Source organism: Alosa sapidissima, chromosome 7, assembly GCF_018492685.1.
Source record: "Alosa sapidissima isolate fAloSap1 chromosome 7, fAloSap1.pri, whole genome shotgun sequence".
NCBI lineage: Eukaryota > Metazoa > Chordata > Actinopteri > Clupeiformes > Clupeidae > Alosa > Alosa sapidissima.
The window spans coordinates 585,248-605,962 of NC_055963.1; the positions used below are offsets into that span (position 1 = coordinate 585,248).

At 40.6% G+C, this 20,715-nt stretch overlaps 1 long non-coding RNA gene across 3 annotated transcripts; it reads left to right on the forward strand.

The window, feature by feature from the left end:
• Positions 1–5,799: 5,799 nt before the first annotated feature.
• Positions 5,800–20,085, forward strand: LOC121713742. 3 transcript variants are annotated; one of them, XR_006032934.1, is made up of 3 exons: positions 5,800–5,883; positions 18,472–18,748; positions 19,192–20,085. It is a non-coding gene; the product is annotated as an uncharacterized LOC121713742 (long non-coding RNA). The 3 variants fall into 3 exon arrangements; XR_006032935.1 differs by lacking the exon at positions 5,800–5,883 and adding an exon at positions 16,560–17,174; XR_006032933.1 differs by lacking the exon at positions 5,800–5,883 and adding an exon at positions 16,565–16,850.
• Positions 20,086–20,715: the final 630 nt, after the last annotated feature.

A 20,715-nucleotide genomic window follows, 5' to 3' on the forward strand; every position in this document is an offset into this window, starting at 1 on the left:
TCTTTGGAATAAGGGAAGCTCTGATAAAAATGGTCAATTTTTAAATTAATATTATTAAGGTGCTATATTGTTCTTTGAGGGCAAAAATGATCCCAAAACCCAGAATAGACCAAACAGTAGGCTATAAAGTTGGCATGGCAGACAGGGCAGCTTGGGGGTAGTTTAGGCTTTCTAGAGTTATTTCTCTGTGTACATTCATCTGCTTTGCTGTTTTATTTTTAATCTCCCCTGGTGGGCTTTTAAAATTCAAGTAAACATTAGCATAATGTAGCCTACTACCGTTATATAGTGCGCTACCTAACTTAGCCTAAATACACAACTGAAACAAAAGCAAGTCACAAACTCTGTAACTCCACATTACGGTTTTATTTACAGTATGCTATTTAAAAAGACAAATAGAAACCGACTGTATTGCTCACAAATTATGAGAATTTGAGCTGCAACTTGCCTTTTGCATCCATCGCGGATTAGGTGTCACGTTAGAGCAAGGGCTGCTGACCAATGTGCCTGATATCCCTGTTCGGGTTTTGTTATGCTCCCACGTCATGTCCATCTCCCACGTCATGTCCATCTCAACTGGGTTTTGTTATGCCCCCATGTCATGTCCATCTCAACTGGGTTTTGTTATGCCCCCATGTCATGTCCATCTCAACTGGGTTTTGTTATGCCCCCATGTCATGTCCATCTCAACTGCTCCCACGTCATGTCCATCTCCCATGTCATGTCCATCTCAACTGGGTTTTGTTATGCCCCCATGTCATGTCCATCTCAACTGCTCCCATGTCATGTCCATCTCAACTGCTCCCACGTCATGTCCATCTCCCACGTCATGTCCATCTCAACGTGGTTGTCAGTGTTAGTTTGGTCGCTGTGTGTACAGATTTGTTAGTGTGTAATGTAGTGTGGAATTCCATCTTTGGATTATAATAGCACTAGTGCACTGCCTTGTTGTTTTTTCCCCTGAAGCAAAAACACTAATCTCTTTCTCCGGTCCGTTTTGAAGTCGGGTTCTCCTCTCGCCTGATGTTCCCGTCTGTCTCTCTCCTGAGGCCTGCAGCATCTCTAACTACTCTCCTCTCTGGAGGAATTAAACATCTCTAAGTAATCTCTTACTCTCTCTGGAGGAATTAAACATCTCTAAGTAATCTCTTACTCTCTCTGGAGGAATTAAACTGCAGCATCTCTAAGTAATCTCTTACTCTCTCTGGAGTAATTAAACATCTCTAAGTAATCTCTTACTCTCTCTGGAGTAATTAAACTTGTAAATCTCGGTTTCCTTGTGATTGCATAAAACGCAAACAGTGAAAACAAATCTGTGACTTTTCAGTTTAGCCACACAGCCGCAGCTCCTGACGTCCAACTGTCTCTCAGAGCCTTTTAGGACTCTGAGTTTGTGTCTTTTCTTTTAGGATTCACATTTTAGTTTGTGTATTCTTGTAAAACACTAAATCCCCAGAATTTGATATTTTGATTGCGAATGTACATTAAACTATGTAACAAAGAAATAAGATAAATGAGTATTAATGTAAAGACTGATTAGTTTGCATTTGATTTCAGCACACAGCACGTGATAAGCACTGCATGATGGGATCTTCCTTGCAGTGCTAATGGAGTCCTGTGATTTACTTTAAATCATCTGACCATTGGAAAGTGAGGGAGGTTGTACTACAATGGTACCCACACAGATAGACTACAGTTGTGATTTGATAGCCTCATGACAGAATGACCGCTGAAGTGTTCACTCTCCAGTAGGATGACGATGTAGCGTCTCAAAGGGTGCTGTGTGCAGACGGGTCGAACAGGGACACCAAATGGGGTCAAGTCAAAAAGAACAGGCAGGTCCTGTCCAAAGAGCCTTATCTGGCTTTCACTGTGTATGTTTTCCTCTTTAATCATCTAAATCCTTTGGTTCTCCTTTATCATGAATAACTCATGGACTGTTTATTTTTTTTTTGGTTAGGGTTTGGTTTGATGAGCGCTCCTTTTATGTTGTAGACAGACGGCCTTCTAGATCCTTGGACATGTATGCAGTGCACTGGCATTCCACTGTGTTGCCTAGCGATGGGCAGGGGGGGGGGATTGCTGGGCTGAGAGTCTCAAGGCCTCTAATATGCCAGTGTGGGTTCACTGCTGGGCTCTAGCATGCGTCTGAAGTAGTTGGTACTTCTCCTCTGATTTCTGTCAGTGCAGCCATCGTGTCTGAAGTAGTTGGTACTTCTCACACTTTGTCATATGTGTCCTTAGATGAGGTCCAGGGGAGACTGATTGTACATATCTGTTTTATATGTTCTCTTTGTACAACTTCATGAGTAAGTGACAAACAAGCAAAAAAACAAAGCAAGCAAGGAACTGACATGTGTGATGTAATATAGTGTAATCTTTATTTAGCTTTAATTTATTAATTAAAGCTAAATTCCCACTTTTTTTGTTTGTTACTATTTTTCATGAGCATTTGTAATTTTGTTTCAAAGTCTATTTTTGAAGGTATTGAATCAATGTGATTTTTCTGTCTCTCTGTCTGTTGAAGTGTCTTCATTTCAAATAAATCATTTGTTTTAATCTCCTTATCCCTCAGTGGATTGACTTGTTAGAATTTACCAAGCACAACATTCACACAACAAGGTTTGCAACATTGCTGCTATTTTGACAAACGGTCTGGGGTAAGCTGTATTCACCCTTGAGTGTAACTCAACATTACTTATCTCATTTTGACAACACTGTGTGGTCCATCATCCGCTGTGCCTGGGGGAACGGGCCGTGTGCACCGATAAACACCTTCACACATCCACCATGACCTCTGTGCTGGATTACACACTGACTCAAGGCTGTCTGGTCTGGGTGCTGGGTCAGCAAGGATGGTACTGCTTCAGTGTTTTGACCCAGCGCCCAGACTTAGACCCAGAGCCCAGACCCAGGCTGCAACCATCAGACCTCAATAGTGTCTATTAGCCCAAATTCTTGTTTGTTTTGAACTTGCAGGGGTTGAGTTTTTACCTCACTCTAAAGGTTCTTGTGACCTCACTCACTCTAAAGGTTCTTGTGACCTCACTCTAAAGGTTCTTGTGACCTCACTCCTCTTGTGACCTCACTCCTCACTCTAAAGGTTCTTGTGACCTCACTCTGAAGGTTCTTGTGACCTCACTCCTCTTGTGACCTCACTCCTCACTCTAAAGGTTCTTGTGACCTCACTCTGAAGGTTCTTGTGACCTCACTAAAGGTTATTTTTTTCTCTCACTGCCAGGCTGCTAAAGGGATTGGGCCAAAAAAGAGCCTCACTTTTCAAATGATAGAACTTCCTTGTATAAAGCTTGGGAGCCCTGTTTCATAAGCAGCTACATGCTTGTTTACATATTTCATGGGTTTTCTGGGGTTTCTGGCCATATGTTCCCCCACCGTATACGATATACTATAGGAACTGGCCATATTGGCCCTCTGTATACAATATACTATAGGAGCTGGTCATATGTGCCCCCACCGTATACAATATACTATAGGAGCTGGCCATATGTGGCCCCACCGTATATGATATACTATAGGAACTGTCAATGACAGTTACATCTTGGGAGGAATGAATACATTATTTTTTATTCGGTACATTTTGTCTTTTCAGTTTTTCTCTGATACCAGAAACATGAGAAAGAAATGGAACAGACATAGCAAAAATTCTCATTTTGAGAACTATATTTAGCATTTTGTTGTCCAGTGTGTAATGATTGGTTGAAATCACAAAGTGCGTTGACTTGCATTGTTTTCATGCATCTGGCGGAATACCTAATCAAACGCTATTAGTACTTCTCCTCCCCTAATCAATCGCTATTACAGCTTTTCTCAGTCGCTTTGGTGCTTTTCTCAGATCAGAATGAAAATTCTCATAACTATTAGTTCAACCTCCACAACGTTTAGTCATTTGTACACATCATAGTAGCATTTTCTCCTTCCTCTGAACATTTGCAAATGCTTTTGGACATGTATCAGTTGCTTTGTCATGTCAGTCAAAATGAACTAACTTATGGATGCTGAATAGTCGTTCCCAATAAAACTAATAGTCTTCATTTCATTGCTTGAGTCATTACATACAAAGTTGGTGAACTAGTTATCAAATTCTGTTACAATGCTGTAGAATTGCAAAGAGCATATACAGTAAAAATGTGAAACGTACATATTCAGTGTCTTGTACTCACTTACTCCCCGAACTACAGCAATTTCTAACTTTACTGTAGTTTTCAAATGGCTGTACAAGTACTGTATAGTGCTGTCTTGAGCATGTTCAGGTAGTGTCATCGAGTTCTGACCATTTTTTGCATGGGAAAACACTGAGAGAATAAACTGCCATAATGAAAACATGACAAAGCCATTTGACTATCTTGTTCATAAACGATGGTGTGAAGACTTCTTATTTTGATGACACTGGCAGTTTCATTGACATAAATACTTGCTTTTGAGGAATGTACTATTCATTTTGAGCAAGTGACGTGCTTTTGCAGGTTATCCACTAGGTTTTGCAGTTTGCACTAATTGTTTTGAGAAATGCACTAACTGCTGTGCAAATGTTAATAGTGATGTCAAAAAAGCGACTGAGAAAAACTGTAGCACTAATTGCTATTAGCACTAATTGCTATTAGCACTTCTCCTCCCCTGTTAGTGTGGCGCACCCAAATAGGTGACCACAAGTGTTGTGGTTTATTAACTGCATTTGTATTTTTATATGATTCATCTAGAACGGCACTATGCCTAGTAGGACTTTTATATGTCAATATTAGATTATTACTGTATTTTTATATTATTACTCTAGAACGGCCTAGTGCCTAGTAGGAACATAAGCGCGTGACACAGGAGGTGCAGTTGCGTCTGGGTTGCTATGGGAGCGGACCATAGACAGTAAAAGAAATGGACGAACAGACTCCGTCGTTTTCAATGGGAGGGCACTGAGTCAAATAGAACGATTTTTCAGTTGGTCCCCCCAGTACTGCGCAGACTCACACTTAACTTCGTGACGTTAGCCATCGAACTGAATCTTGTAACTCATATGATAGATACACAGAAATTCTTCTCACACTTCCTTCGCCTTCAAAGTCATCAAAGTTAAACATTTATTTATGTATTATTATTAATATCATCCTCACCAAGTCGTGTTAATGTTGAAGCTACCATACATGATCATCTTCAAAAACAGTCAACAAAACAAAAAAGTTATAGCCTTGAAGCTAATCTTCTTTCCACTTTTCCGACCTACGGTCAATCCATCGAAAACCTCTGTAATGATTAGTGCCGTTTTTAAAAAAAAATAGGTTTACTTTTTTATTATTATTAGGTTGCCTCTGTGTAATGCTTTACCTTAACATACGGTCGTGTATGCTAGGTTTTGCTCATAGATATATCTATGGGTTTTGCCATAGACTGTATATATAGAACAGTATATGGGTTTTGCTTATGAGTTACCGTCATAGACAGTAAGGTGGACTGAGCTTCTTATCCAAACAATACGGTTATCTCCCTACGGCGCGAAAGAGAGATTACGTCAAAGCTAGCTTCCCTCCAACCGAACAAGCTAACCATTCTTCTTACGGGTAACCAACGTTACGGACGAGGTAGTGGAGTCTGTTTTGCCTTTGTAGTGTTTATGTGGATTACACAGAAGCTACAATATCGGCACAGGATATATGTTATATGAAGTTATGGTATTTCAAAAAAATCCTAGAATGAATGGACTTCTATGGGAGTTAGCAGAGAGGTGGTCCCTCCAGCCTACGTCGATTCTTCTACTTCCGGGAATTCGCCTGCCCCCTTGGAGCGGACCACCGCTCTGCCTACAGATGCACTTTGGATGAAAAACTGACAAGAAGCAGCCTGTGTCATCTCCTTGTTTTTCCACCTGTTTCACAGGTTAGTACTGTATAAACGCCATCCGTTTCATGATGTCTGCAACTCATGACTGATGTCTATTTGATAACTTGTTTTTGTGTTATTGTGAACTTTTAAATTTAAATGTTATATTAGGTTTGCCATCGTATGAAGCGGCTAGCTGAGGTTAACGTTTAGCAGCCGTCTCGCGAGCTGTCTGTGGCGGCAAACTGATGTGCTTCAGACGGTTAGCTGCCGTCTGTTAGCTAGCTGGATCCTTTGAGATCCTGTTGACATCCACATTACCCAGGGGGCAAAGGGGGTTTAGCAGACATGGGCTGCTGTAAAAGGTTGTCATATAAAAATGAAATCTATGATGTCTGAGGATCACAACCTGGGTGGACAACCCGGTCAACAAGCTGCTGGAAACTTGCAATTAGGGTCAAAACAATGCTACCTCAAATTCTGCTTTAACTCCCCGGAATCACCCAATCATGCTAAAAAGGTTTAATTATATCCATGAATCCTGGGCCATAGCTCCCTGATACTTTATGCTAGAAACAAACTGAGCACACCTTTCAAAAGAGTGGAAGATAGGCTTTCATCTGATGCTTTGATTGTACGTGTAATTAGAATGTAAGAGTTAACAATGCCTCTTAATTCATAGGTATGCAAATATATATAATATATTTAGAACATTCCATTGTATTCGGTAGCATTCTTTTCCCTTTGTTGTTGTTAAAATAATCAAAATACCATGTGAAGTTAACTTTTACAGATGAAATAATATTTTGATCATTTCACTAACCAGACTTCAGACCCATTAACACATTTAGAGGGAATTCAATTTCAAGCCTATAATTGCCTATCAAATCAAATAAGATCCAAGAAAGGTTTACTGTTAATCTGTTAACTGATGTTAATTGTAGTGCTCTGTTTCTATATGTACAGTAGGCCTACATAGTTTGCATATTTATGCAAAATTTGTTATTTGTATTGCAATGTCTAGTATTTCTAATATTCTTTCACAAGTGGGATAGCTTTATTTATTCTATCGAAATTAAAAAAAGGATTTCAGGAATTGGGGTTAGGCGGGTTACTCTGGAGTTCAATCCAGGTGTTTGGAGTGTGAGATGGACAACTAAATGTTGAAAGACTAAAACACACAGGAGTCATGTGTGGAGTAGTTTTAAAAGTATTTACTGATTAAAACGGTTACATTAAGCAGCAATTTGTAAAAAACAATTAATGAAACAGGCGAACAGGTTAAAATTCAGGGTGATATCTAATTTCTGTAATAATGTTTATACAATTTGTTTAGCTGTTTTCGGAGTCACTGCTGCTGTCGCTGCTCTCTAGTGTTTCAGCATGTTGTATCCTACAGCATTTGCTTGCCAACCCCTGGCAACGGCATCCTATGTAGCATGGAATTGCCCTCTTTGCACAGGAGCAGTTCTTCTGACAACCTTTAACACAACCACATGATATTGCCATGGCCATTGACACAGGCCAGGCAGGCTGTGTAGATGGAATTGGAACTGCAACTGCTTGGCCCTCATCCAGAGACCATCCAAAATTTCTGAAAGAGGGAATTTCTGGCTTGGCAATGTGCGCATTCTTGTCAATGATGGTTGCCAGAGCTGCCCGTTTAAGGTGGAAGAGAAATGCGTTTTCAGTCGGAGGAAGTAGCTTTAAGAGGGTTGATTTGTTGTTCAAGAACTTGTATGCCCTCAGTGTCCCCAGATCAGAATCTTCAAAGTGATCAGCTGAGGATGTATACACATCTATGATGAGGCCTTGTGCCTGGTGAAGCAGGTCATCTGTTATGTCATCAGTTGTGTTTTGACCAAACTCTTCAAGTGCAGGTATGTCCATTCTCATGCTGCTTTTGAACCAAGACTTCTTACCAGTGAAATAAGGATAACTAGTTGTATCTCTTCCACTAAGACTGTGGACAAACGGCATAGCACAGCATAGTGAAGGTCCCAGTGCTGCTACCATTTCATGTATGGGCAGATAGGCATTCTGTGTTGTTCTTACCCACAGCTCTGGCAGATCACTGAGGTATGTTGAACCATAGTACAGGCACATGACAATGATGTCTGTATCATTGGCATGGATGACAACTCTGCCAACTCCTTCATTCTGGACACTGTAGAGAGTGTGGAGTATTATCCTTGTGTCTGCCTCTTTCTGTGTGGACTCAAGAGCAGGAACATCCCTGACAGAACCATCTGCGAGCACAACGCTCTTTGTCTCTTCTTTAAATCCACCACCCAGATAGATACGAGTCAGGCCTATAGGAGGTTCAAGTTGTTCATGCTCACACCACCTCTCACAGAGGAAATGAAGGAGATTTGCTTTATTGGCTGATACTGAAAAAAAATCCTGTGGATCTGGAGCTGTGAATTGCTCACTAACTTCATATACCTTTGCAGATTTTGGTATGTACCTCCGGCTTTGTTCAGCAGACTTAAGGCTGGGTCCACTGTATCGGTCACAACAGAAGTGTATAATCTCAGTGCCAGCAGGTACATCATTCATCAGCATTTTTTTGTATCTATCAGCAATGTGTCCAAATGTTTCACCTTTGTGAAAAGACCAGTGGCGTATGGCACACATAGCGTCGATGACAACTGATGTTTTTCTGTCACCTTGAGGCAGATCAGGAATGATGGTCACTCTGGTCTCCTCTTTCAGGATCTTCACTAAGCTCGCCTTGGTACCAGTCCTCATACTGCCATCTTCCTGGAAGAGGGATGGGGGGATGTCACTGCACTCATGCTTGCCAATGAAGTCAATAATGTTGAGCTCTCCACCACTGGCAATGATCTGTGTCATACGCAGAAGGGCAGTAACTTCTTGGCTCTTGCCAGGTGCAGAAGATTTTCCACCAGATGTCTTTGTTTTTTTGTTTTGTGTGTGGAAAGTGTTGAGCTTCACGATGCTTGTTCTCTTCTGAGCATTGGACAGTGACTCAGACAGTGCTTGTAGACCCAATTCCTTCACATGTGTTAGGTTGTCCTTTACTGTGGGTTCCGCACACTGTCCTGTTGATATGTTTATCAAGCATGGTGTGGCTACTGTGAATGGGTTGGTCTCCACTGCTGCAATAACCTTGATAACCATTTCTGCATCCCTAGTGACACGACTATGGCCAGATTCATGGTGTGGGCTGGATGAATGGAGATGTAACATGGACTTTAGCTCTGCAGAGACAGCTGCAGTGAGAGGTTTGGTGTAGACCCACTTTGTTCGGGCTGCAGGTTTGAGTGTAATTCCATCTAGTCCACTCGCTTCCTTGGCATCTGCATTGTAAGTCTGCTCCAGAAGCATGTCTGGAGACACACCGTTATGACTGCCGTCAGCTCTCCTTCCAACGAATGCCCCTGTCATCATAGCAGCATGTACCTCTGGGGCCGTTTCTGGCAGTTTCTTCATCTCGGCCAAATACAGAGGCAAAGACTGTTGCCCATATTTGTAGTGACCTGCTGCAGTGAGGTAAGGTAGCATTCGCGCTGACTCACAGAGATGTCCTACCCAGTCACCCTCTCTCTCATAATAGATAAATCTATGCAGAATGTCTGACATCTCCAGAAAGATTGACCAGAAAGTTGCAGTTGGATGTCTATGCAGTGATTTCTGAAAAAGCAGCATCTGTTCTCGCAGGACTGACAAGTGTGGGTGTGACTCTTGGATGACCTTTAGCTTCTGAGTACCCATGGTGTCTTTTCCAAACAACATCTTCAAGACCGTTTCTACCTCTGACTGCCAATGCTCTGTGCCTGTCTCTGTGACCCATGCCTCAAATGCTTCCCAGTACAGGCGCCACATGGCTTCACTGAGAATCCTGATGGCATGAATAGTTTGGTAATAGTCAGCTTTCTCACCAAACATTTTCTTGACGGTCCCTTCCTGACACAGACCAGCTGAAACAAGAAGATCTTCTGCACCAGCATCCCTGATAATTTTGCAAACAGCCTTCATGTAATTGTGCGCTTGGTGAAATCCCCCCAGCAGTAAGACTACATTGCAAAACTCTTCTCTGTGTTTGTCTCTGATTGTAACTGCTAGTTCATAAGTGGCCTGATCTCCAGTAATGATGGTATACTTATCCCCAAGTGCATGTGATGTCTTGACCAGCCGCTTCATCTCTTCTTTGAGGACAGATGGATCAGTTGGAGATGCTGGGATAAGAGGAAGATAACCAATGGTGCTGGCCACTCTGTGTGGGTGGAGATCCGCACAGAAGGCAGAGAAGCCAGGCAGTACTGTTTCGGCCTCTGGAGGAGAATCCAGCAATTGTGAAGTTGTAGTTATCCTTGCTAGGCGCCACACAAGCAAAAGGTCTTCAGCTGTGCCATCTGAGGAAGTCATCACACTGTCAAGGCTCTTAATGTGTTCAAGTGACCTGGATCTCTGTCTGTCTTTAGTTGATATGTGGCAAATAGGAGCTGGTTGGTCAGGGACATCTGATAGGGTCTTTCTCCTATCGGTTGTTGAAGTAGGGAGTCTGACACCCTCCTGCACTCTGCTACTCTCTCTATTTTCGACAATGAGTGCTGTTGTGGCATGGAAACTTCCCCCATCCAGCGTCTTCTTCTTCCAATCCAAATTGTCCATGGCAAAGACATGGGGAATCCTGCGGTTCTTGGTCATGGCCTCAGGAATATATATACCATCTGTCTCTACCTGCAGCATCGCCTTTTCACCTTCTGCTGTCAGCTGACGTTGCAGACGCTCGTAGCTGATCCCCACCCCAAGTCTATTGCTCAGTGTAATTAACGACTTGCTGCGTGTCTGATTGAATATATGGTACGAAGTGGCTATGCCCAAAGGTGTTGGTACTCCAAAGAAATTCTGCAGGATGTGCTGTGAGGTGATGAGGGACTTCTCTGTTGTTGCGTGATCAACAATGACTCTTCCTGCTTCAGAAAGTTCGAGCACCCGGTCATGGAGTAGCATAGCTGTAAAGTTGAATAGTGAGTCTGGCACCATATGACTTGCAGATGTTAAAGATATGTCGGTTGAGTGCCTCTCACGACTTTGTTTTTTGCACTTATGACAATCTGCTCGAATGATCTTAGCTGCTTTCTGTAGGATGTGGTGTTTCTCATCCATATTACCCTCTAGTCGTGTTAACTTCTCAAGAGCATCACCAAGGGGTACACTGGATGCACATATGAAGCCTGAACCCCATGTCTGGTCAAGGACTGATATGCGTGATCCAAAGTGTTGCTGTAACTTTGATTTCAGTGTGTGGGTTCGGTAAACATCTGCAGTTTTGACATCAAGCTCCCTCAGTATGTCGCGGTAGTGGTCACATAGTGACTTCAGAAGGAATCCCGACAGGTCTTGGAAAAGAGGGGCCTCCAATTCTTCAACAAGACGACTAAATGCAGCATCATGAGGGTTTGGCTTGGACTCTCCAGATGGAACACGCTGAGCCTTGAATTTGTTCGTGCATGATTTGTGATAGGCTATTTCATTTGCTATCATGTCATGGCCTTGCCCAATCAGTCTTAATAATATGTCATTTCTCCCCAGTTTTTTTGCCTTTTCTTCTATGGCATTTTGGCTGGTTTTTGTAGAGACTTTAGACATTGGCTGCTTTCCTTGAAACCACTGTTTATTGCAGATTATACACATCGTCTTTGGATCAAATACCCCACTGTTCTGCCTGGTGACCTTGACAGCATCATGCTGTGATGAACTGCATCCTCCAGTTGCTTCACCCAGTCGTTTCCTCTCAGCATATTTAACGCTCTTCTCATTTAAATATAAGTTTCGACATTTCCTGTGCCATCTTGGTGCATTGTCTTCCAACCAGTCTTCTAATATTGTGTCATGACGCAATCTCAGAAATACCTCATCTTGCCGAGCATTCATGGCTTGGATGAAATTGGTTGTTGTTGAGGCCTGAATCAACTGCAGCTCTATGGAGCTCTGACTTTGACATATAATGCACTTGGTGTAGTCTGTGCGTGATGGTCTTTTGACCTCATGCTTCAGTGACATGGCAACTTCTGCCACACGTTTCCTCTGGCTTGTCATAGTGCAGGAACCAAATCTGAAAATTGAGTTGAAATTAGCATAGTTATTTGCCTAGTTCAAACAAGTTGACTAAATCAATAGCAAAAACATGAGGGCTGGGCCCCCTGAGTGTGTGTGGTGGGGATGCATAAATAAATGGGATTTTTTTGCCAACAAATAACATTTCATTAAAGTTGTACTTGTCAATTACACATTTCATATTTCACTGAATTATATTGACACATGTAATGTACCAGCATGGAGGGGGGGGGGGATGCTACTCTCTTATCTAAAGAGCCACAGGATTGTAGTAGGCCTATGCCTATTTGTCTAGGTATATAAGTAGGCTACGCACACATTTCTTAAGTGGTCTGAAGATTTGACCATTTAAATATTTAAATACAGTTGATTAACAATGTCAATCAACTACAGTCCACAATTAGGCCATAACAATCATGTAAAAAAAATACTGATAGGAGGCTACCCTAAGACCTAGGTTTTTACATAAGATACGATTGGCTGTTGACTAGCCTACAGCTAACTGGGTAACATTAGCTATCCGATACTATCCTGAGGTATTTTTTCAAAATTCATATCAGAGTTCATATATTATGTCTAAGTCACTTAGCCAATCTGTGTAGCAAAACACAATGGATATGGATATCAGGACACATAACATGACCATTTTAATTAGGATGGAAAGAAACGATGCCCCCATGGGGTGAGTTACCGGCTATTACTGTTTTAAAAAATAAGTCCTTGAAACATTGTCTCTGTGAGGATCTGATTTTTTTTACTGCCCAAGCTATTCATCATTATTATAGTGTTCATATTATAGCGACTTGAAATGAGATTGTTTTATAATGAAAACTGAAAAGCACTTACCATGAAATTTCTCGACTTTGATTTCACCAGCTTCTCGATATTTTATCGCTGCCAATGTCTTTGCAGTCCACAGCAGCAATAAGTGGTTATCTATTGCCATCTAGTGGTGAAATGAAAATCCAAGTAGCCTAATAGCCTATTTTACATGGGATTTCCAACAATACAGGAAGTAGCGTTAACATAATCGTGCACCACTGCAGAAGAAGACGTTGTGTTTTTGATGCGTTTATGGACTAAATTCGCAGTAAACGTGCAAGGATACAAAGACAGAACTGACTGATGTCTTATTTGTTTTAACTTTACATGGTCTGTTTTACAAGATCACCTTTTTGGTAAGTAGTATACGTAAAACTATTTGATCAATCAAAGCTATTTTCTTTGCAGCAGGCTAAGCTAGAACTAGTGCTAGTGGAGAAAAATGGATAATTAGCAACAACAGAAGTTCAAAGTCTTTCAATGTAACGTTACACGATCACAACTTTATTTCATAGTGCTTGTACAATCAAGATATCGTTTGAAAGCTGTATTCCCGTTGTGTTGGTAGGGCTGTTGATTTCAAAACTAAAATGATATATAGCAGAGATATGAAAGCAGTTATGGATGATGACATTTGATCGCGGCTGCTAGCTGCCTGATAGGGAACTGCAAAGAGCTTCAAACGCGCATTTTTTTGCGGGGGACACGCATACTTTAAACACATCCTACAAGTTTCCAGCAGCTTGTTGACTGGGTTGTCCACCCAGGTTGTGATCCTCAGACATCATAGATTTCATTTTTATATGACAACCTTTTACAGCAGCCCATGTCTGATTTCCTAAAAAACGGGTGTTTTGCCCCCTGGGTACATAGCTAACTGCTAACTTAGCGTTGTGATCTCCCGTACACTGTTTTTAGACACGGTTATTTCACAAAGTTTGATAGAAATACGTTCACCCACTGCTTTTATAAAACGGATATTTTATGATGTTTGAACATAAATAAGTTAAGACACACTGGTTATAAGATATAGAATTTAACAAAGTTTTGAGAGTATAAATAGATAAATACACACTGGTCATAAGACATGATTATTCTGATAAGAAATACGAGTATACAGTAAATAAATAGATAAGTTGATACAAGGAATAGTATTTCGTAAAGTATGAAGACGTATGTTAAAAAACACAGTTTTGATATAACAGTTATCTTGAAGTAATGAATGTAAATATACTAAGCCATGACACTGGAATGAATGTTTGTTATCTGAATCATATTGAGTATACGTAATGTAACTAGTGCCTTTAATATTGCTGTTTTGTATGTACTGTATATTTAAACGGGTTAAGTGTTTTATAATATTGAACTGAATCTTTATGTGCTATTCTCTGACTTTTGCTACGTTAGAATTCTATTCGGTATTGAATGGTTAGTCAGGTGGTTTCCTACAGGTAGCCTGTACTTAAATACAATGGTATGTCCATGTTATTGCACTATTCAGCCATAGTGGCCTATTTCTCACGGGTGTGAAAAATGTGAATGTATGAAGGTGTTTTTGGGATACATGAGTATGTGATGAATGTATTGAGATACATAAATGTAATGTTAAAGAACATGTTACTGTTGAAACAGACTTATTGCACAGACTTTGACATGATTGCTAGTCAATAAAAGATGCACTTTGGATGAAAAACTGACAAGAAGCAGCCTGTGTCATCTCCTTGTTTTTCCACCTGTTTCACAGGATCTACTTATCTTTGTTACGTCAGTCCCACACTTGGGACCTGTAACATTAGCACTAATTGCTATTAGCACTTCTCCTCCCCTGTTAGCACTTCTCCTCCCCTGTGTTTGCGCGATACTCCCACTTTCCCCTGACCCTCCTATGAATGCATATGCATGACACGGAAAAGCGCAAATTGCTATTCGCAGCTCGCACGACAGGCAGTCTGCGCTTTTTCCTCAGTGTGGCCTGTTTGTGCCTCGCAACGTGCACGTTGCAAATCAAATACGCCTGAAAGGGGCGCAAAAACATTAGTACATCTGGCCCTGAGTAACCATAGCTCATCTGGCCCTGAGTAACCATAGCTTAAACAAGTTTTCTGCTTTGCACATTGTTTTCAATTCTGCAACACACTTATTGTGAAACACTACACACGGTTTCTTACATTAGACACTTTGTTCAAAAGTGAAATCTCCTGTTATCATTTGGAAAACACTTCTATTAAAAAAAATGCAAGCACATCTGGTAATTGGTAATACCCACACACATACCTGAAAACACTTGTAGAGAAAACTGAACACCAATCAGTCTGAGGCTTAGCACTACAAATAGACTTCAGGTAAGGTATTGAGTACCTGTTCAAGTGTGCACTTGTGCATTGAGTACCTGTTCAGGTGTGCACTTGTGCATTGAGTACCCGTGTACAGTTCTGTGTTTGCCCCTTTACTCCCCATATCTAAACCCTATCGAATAATTATTTTCAGTGGGCCAATGAAAAGTATATGACCACCAACCTCATACCCGCATGCCTCTTTTGCAAGCGATGAAAGGGGCATGCAGAGACATTGAGGTGGGCAGGTGGTCAGTTCAAGGGAGGATATGGCATACGAGGGTCAGTTCAAGGGTGCATATGACACACAAGGGTCCGTTGAAGAGTGGATATGGCACACCAGGGTCAGTTCAAGGGTGGATATGGCACACCAGGGTCAGTTCAAGGGTGCATATGGCACACCAGGTGTTATTTTCCCCGTTGCCCAGCCCAAGAGGACATCTGCTGCGATGTTGACGAGGACTTGTGGCCAGATCTGCACAGAAGGCAGGATCCATAACATGCTTTTGTTGCAATAGTTACATTTTTAGAAAGGATTGTTGAGTTTTGATTGCAGGGTTTCATTTTGGCATACATATGAGTTATTTATCTTCAAGTGCTATGTCTTATTTGGCTGTGTGTAGAGTTTTGACATAATGAGCCAAATTCTGCAAAAAGTGTGTAAGCAATAGCTTAGCAATAGCAAAAACTGTAAGAACGTTAGGCTTGGCTCCTTGATATAGTGTTAGGCTAGGCTCCTTAATAATAAAGTTAGGCTCTGCTCCGCTGCAATGTGATCACAAAGCCAAGGTAGTAAACCCTTGTACGAAAAGTCGTGTCACGATAGATAGGGAGGGAAAGTAATCTCATCGCCATCTAGTGGTTGCGTTCCTTGAGTTTAGCGGAGTGGATGGGATTTTTTTTTTTAGAAAAAATATATCTCGGTGCACATTGGGATCTTAATTTAATGCCTTCCAAAAAAGGCATTAAATGATACACGTGTACGCAGGTGTCGTGCGTGGATGCATGCAAACGTTATGGGCCACTAAATGAAAGTATCCAGTTCCCAGATCAGTTCATATTTCATTGTTAAATTATAACAATGTTACATGTGAAAACAAAGACTTAACAGTTAGTGTGAGGAGACGGCGTGTAGGCTAATGAGAGCTGTCAACTGTGTAACCTAGCTTAAGTGTAAACTAGAAAGCTGTTTCGTACATCTCATCCAGTGTTTTGGTCTGTAGAAGTTACAACTACAAATATTTTTTTTTTTTACATTCTTCACGTTTTCATGCCGTTGATTCATCGTGGAATTTCGGTTGTCTGACAGAAACCGACCAATCTGGGATGCGTTTCCCAAATAGTTGCTAACCTGTTAGTTGGTTGGCAATGGGGAAATTGCATTGCAACCAGCTAAGTTGCTAACTTGGGAGCTAGGAAACGCAACCCTGACCAATCAACGTTGATTCGACCTCCTTTGCTATCTGTGTAGCCTCCATACATTTCTGTTGGTTCCTTAAAACATGTACATTTAACTATTATAACTTTATTACTGGTACAAACAATGTTAACTTGACTTATTATACATTCTCGTTCTCTGGATAGGTAATACTGACAATCGCGCAAGCGTAGAACCGATCATGTAGTGTCGTAAACCATCGTAAAAGACGTTGAACTTCTGCGCGTGCGCACGATTATGCGCATGCGCAGAACGGATCTGGCAGGCGGTACGGATCGTGTACTGACATGACACACGCCACCACAAGAAAGCGGAAACGCATCGTAGAGGGAGAGCCATGTGGGGTAAGTTAATCTACGTAAATTTAGTAAATAATAATAATGTTGTTGTTGGTTTTTGTTGTTTCGAATAAAATATAGGGATACTTATCCTGACCAAAACTTCTTCATGCTGTAAAACGACTAGAATCACGCGAATTTAGTGTTTTTTTCTTAGTAGGCCTACAATTCAATGTCTTATACTGTAAAACGTGGACAAATACGTGATAATTAGCCAAATAAATCATTGTTCACGACACGTTATGGTTAAATTATCGAAATGAGTGCGATGGTGATACAATCCTGCTTTTCAATTAGTTGACATGGTGTTTGACATGAAATTATAAGCAGGTGAGTTTTACGTAATAAGCAATTTGTTTCTTTGGGTCTGGGTAATTCATGTGACCAATTCTGTTATAGGCTACTACCGTTTTTCTGAAAAACAAACCAGTACAACAACGTTTCTATCTCCAAAATAGCGCATTTCTGTAGTGTACTACGTAGTGCAATACAGCTTTGTCCAAAGTAGCCTATACTGTATTTTCCTGCATAAGAACTAATACTCCTCCAAATTTCTACAGTGTTGACACTTGAAGTTGTGGATAGTTTAGTAGCCTATTCCAGTATTTGAATAAATACCCACACCAGTGTTACACTTGTCTCACCTATATACAATATATGTCTATGAATTGCAGTAGTGATACAATGAGAAAGGAAGTGTTGTTTAGCAGTGTTGGGAGTAATGCATTAAAAAAGTAATGTAATTACAGTAATGCGTTGCTTTTTGCTGTAATGCAGTAATGTAAGACATTACCAATACAATTTCAGTAATATTTTACTCGGCACAATTCTCAGTAACTGAAGTTACTTTGCTTTTTAATCCAAGGTTGAGAAATGCTCAATTGACACCAGAGAAGATTATCCAAGAATTAAAAAAAGTAATCTATGCTGGTCCTGGACTTGCCTTGTTTAGATGACTGTAGAAAGGGAATTTGAGTTATCTCTGCCATTCATGCAACAGATCAAACATGGTTAGGCTTTACTTCTCATTTCAAGCAGTGAGAATAACTAAAATGTTGCTTTTACAGACAAAGATCGTAGCCATTATTCTCAAATTATTTGCATTAAGTCTATACCACTGTAAGTGGAAGGAAAGGCAACCAGCAATGATGAGAACCATTTAAAGTCAACATACAATTTCACTATGGCTATATTTTACTATATTAAGTTGTGGGTGACCTTTGGCCTTTGGGACCGACATTGTCCCATGAGCCATAACTGCAACCATTATATTGTTCTTTTGTTAGCCTTAAGCCTAGCTCAGTCATTATGCCATACCACATCACCTCCTGCAGGGTAATGAGCTGCACACAACACATGAAGAACACATGAAGATCTATTGAGAACACCAAATCCATATTTTCTGTTATTTTGGTGAAAGTAATGTAAACGTAGTGTAATGCCTTACAATTAAAAGACAGTAATATTGTAATGTAACAAATTACTGACAGTAACAAGTAATAAATAATGCATTACGCTTTTGAAGTAACTTGCCCAATGCTGTTGTTTAGGGATGGTCATGTAATGTTTTCTTGACGTACTGTATCTTTATGTCTTTTTTTTCTCCCCTCTAATTATGTTTTCACAGATCCTTGCTCCTGATATCCTGATGTATGGGATGCACTTCATTATGTGACTCCAACAGAACACTCACAGAAAGGAGAATGGTGTCAAACTACAAGACAGCCAGCATGTAAACAAGGCCTTGTTTGTCCTTGTTTGGCTACTCATTTGTTTACTTCCTGAAGAGGCTGAAGCATGCTGGCCTTGACACCTCAGTCCTTGCTTCCATTAACAGGTGTGTTACGGAGCGCATCCTCACATCATGATCTACTGCAGCGGTGGAAACGGAGGACAATTGGCAGGTATTTTACGTCATTTTTACATTACTTTTACTGCGATTTTGCTATGGTAGATATGGTTGTTGCTGTGCTAAATATAGGCCCATATTGTTTGACCACCTACACCATATATTTTCTGAAAGCCTATAGCCTCTAGATGTCAATTAATATCAATTAAGACATGTCCCACTTTCCTACTTACTCTGGCATATCATAAGGCGTACATAGGCCCATATTGTAGAGCGAGAAACAAATTGTTCAGCTGATACATTTTGGCCTACACTATTAAGGGACGGCTGATTCAACCACCTAAACCAATCCATTAACATTAATTAGGCCGTGTTCCACCTCCTGAAATACTTTGGCGCACTATATTAAAGGCATAGGTCTGTGTTGTATAGGTGAATTTTAGTCATCAGTATGTTTTAACATGTCTTTCTATGTACACTTTTATTTATAATTTCCAGGTTGTCAGCTGTTGTCAGGCTCATCACCAAAGCAGAAAGACATAGTGAGACCAGACATGCCAGGAAGGAGCAAGGCACAGGCCAGGAAGGAGCAAGGCAAAGCCCAGGAATTTTTCTGCAGCTGTTCCCGCCAGCTATAGAAGGACTGCTCCTGAGAATAGATGGGTGTCTACATTGTTTTGCAAAATGGGTCTTCTACACATGATGCTTGTCAAGCACTGCTCATTGACTGGCCAGGGGTCCTCTGTATTGTGGCCACTGGTCAAAGGCGCCACATGACTGTCTCAGAGTCCTCTACATCATTCCGGTGACGGGACTTCTGGCCTAGTCTGACCGGATGGGTCTTGTGTTACTGTGACCAGACAGCTCAACAATGCATCATTCTCATCCATGCCCTCATCGCCTCAAGACTAGAGTACTACAACAGCATTCTCTATGGTCTTGAAAAATATTATTGTCTTTATTATTATAATAATAATAATAATAATAATAAGTACAGTTCTCTCTGCACCCGAACCAGCAGGTTCAGAGGAAGCTTCTTTTCTGTAGCTGTCATCCGACTGGACTGTAGCTCTGTTGTGTGACAACCCATCAACTAAGCCCCCAATACCCTATCCCCCCCATAGTGTTATTTATTTACAAATGCACATACTGTAATTATAATTATACATAACCATATTCTACTGCTCTTCATATTATCCATCCTGAACATACACGTCTTACTACTCTTATAATGTTACTGTAGCTGTACGTACTATACATATCTGTGTATATGGTTCATATCTGAATATCATTTATTCTGTTTCTCATATGTTCTGTTAATACACTGCCCATATTTATATCTAATGTATATTACTCTAAACCACCTTCTGTAAACCAACTGCATATTACTGTCTACACAACACTATATTTCTTGTCCTGCCTATGCACCATCTGTCTATACTTTGTATATCACATTGCACTTTTGCTTTGTACAGGGTTCCCACGGGTCATAGAATTTCTGGAATATCATGGAATTTTAGAAAGTCTATTCCAGACATGGAAAGTCAGGGAATTTTTTTTTTCATTTTGGGGGCAAAGTCATGGAATATCAGTCAATTTTGTTGTAGTAGTTTATGATCTACTAGCCAAAATGCATAACATATTTCCACACAGAATTGGTGTATATCTGGTTATTGTCTTTACAGCTTGCTTGAGTAGCCTAACTGTGTTAATTCAATGCCTATTTATTCATCTCCCGCTCTAAAAAAGTAAAAGACTCTATATACTCTACACTGCTATGCGAGTGCTCTGAAATCATTGGTCGGTATATTGTACTACTCATTATATAGTAAGTAATGGAAATTCAGGTGTTTTGTCAGGGAAAAGTCATAGAATTTTACATTTGACTTACAGTGGGAACCCTGTTTGTACTTTTACTCTGCACAATGACAATCTGATCTAATGTAAATGATTATTTAGTGCCTGTAGTGCTGCTTTGTATTAGCATACCTTTGCTGTTTGCTTTATGTGTATTGGACAACC